A 1,690-nucleotide genomic window follows, 5' to 3' on the forward strand; every position below is an offset into this window, starting at 1 on the left:
TCACAACCATTTAACCAATCTCTAAAATATTCCAAACTTTCCCTCATCTTTTTGTCTTCTTTTAGGTCCTCCAATCTCCTCCAACCTTTGCCCATTGCTCAGTTCCAAAGGCGCTTCCACAATTTTAGCTATCTGTATAGCAACACCCCACTCCTTGGTACCAATTTTCTGCATTAGTCCATTTTTGTGTTGCTATAACAGAATACCTGAGACTGGGTAATTTATAAAGAACAGAAGTTTATTTGGTTTACAGTTCTGGGACAGCTGCATGGCCTGATGTCCACTGGCCCTGACTCTACTGGCACAGGCAGGCCATTGAGAGTTTTATCTTTCCTGTGGCTAAGAGCAACCCAAGGCTCTGAGAAGAGGGTTTGGCCCAGATCATGCTGCTAGTAATCACCAGGTGTTTTGGCCTCAGGGCATCTTCCTGGGATTAGGCTAGCAGGCTGTGGATAAGAGGGAGGCTGAGTGGGCCTGGAGGGTTGAGTGAGCAAGGCACAGGTACCAGGCCTGGGAGATAGTGTCTTAGCTAACTTGGGCTGCTCTAACAAAGTACCATAGACTGGGTGGCTTGTAAACAACAGACATTTATTGCTCACAGTTCTGGAGGCTAGATGTTTAAGATCAAGGTGCCAGAAGATTTGGTGTCTGATAAGGGCACACTTCCTGGTTCACAGATGGTGGCTTCTCACTGTGTCCTCACATGGTGGAAGGGATGAGGGAGTTGTCTGGGGTCTCTTTTATAAGGGCATTAATCTCATTCATGGGGGCTCCACCCTCATGACCTCATTTCCTCCCACAGGCCCCACCTCCTAACACCATCACCTTGGGGGTTAGAATTTCAACATAGGAATTTATGTGTGTGGCAGGGGACACAAACATTCACTGTATAGTAGATGAGAACTGAAAAATTTGTTCAGAGGGTACTAGAGATGGAATTGTCTATTCTATGGTTTTATTGAAAGTGGGTCCCATTTAGGTCAAGTCTCAAAATTAGCAGCCAGTCCCCTAGGCTGGCTAAAATCAAAAGTGGAAAATAGCTAGTGTTGACAAACATATAGAGGAATTGGAATCTTTGTACATTGCTGGTGGGAATGTAAAACGGTGCATTTGCTGCAGGAAGCAGTTTGGTGGTTCCTCAAAAAGTTAAATGTAGAAATACCATCTGACCCAGCAACTCCACTCCTAGATGTAGACCCAAAGGAAAAGAAAGCAAGGACTCAGAGAAACACTTGCACATGCATGTTCATAGCAGCACCGTTCGCAATAGCTAACAGGTGGAACAAACTAAATATCCATTGATGGATGAATGAATAAACAAAATATGATATAACCGTATAGCATAATATTATTCACCAATAAAAAGGAATGAAGTTCTGACACATTGTGTCACATGGATGAACCTCAAAAATATTATGCTAAGTGAAAGAAGCCAGACACAAAAGGCCACATACTGTATGATCCCATCTATATAAAATGTCCAGAATGGGCAAATTCACAGAGATGGAAAGTAGCAGGAAGCAGCAGTTGCCAGGGGTTGGGGGTGGGGGAATGGGGAGTGACTGTTTAATGGTATGGGGCCTCCTTTTGGGGGGATGAAAATGCTTTGGATCTAGGTAGAGGTGGTTGCATGACATTGCAAATGTACTAAGTGCCACTGAATTGTTCACATTCAAATAGGTAATTTTAT

Source organism: Galeopterus variegatus, unplaced genomic scaffold (genome assembly GCF_000696425.1).
Source record: "Galeopterus variegatus unplaced genomic scaffold, G_variegatus-3.0.2 Scaffold13394, whole genome shotgun sequence".
Lineage (NCBI taxonomy): Eukaryota > Metazoa > Chordata > Mammalia > Dermoptera > Cynocephalidae > Galeopterus > Galeopterus variegatus.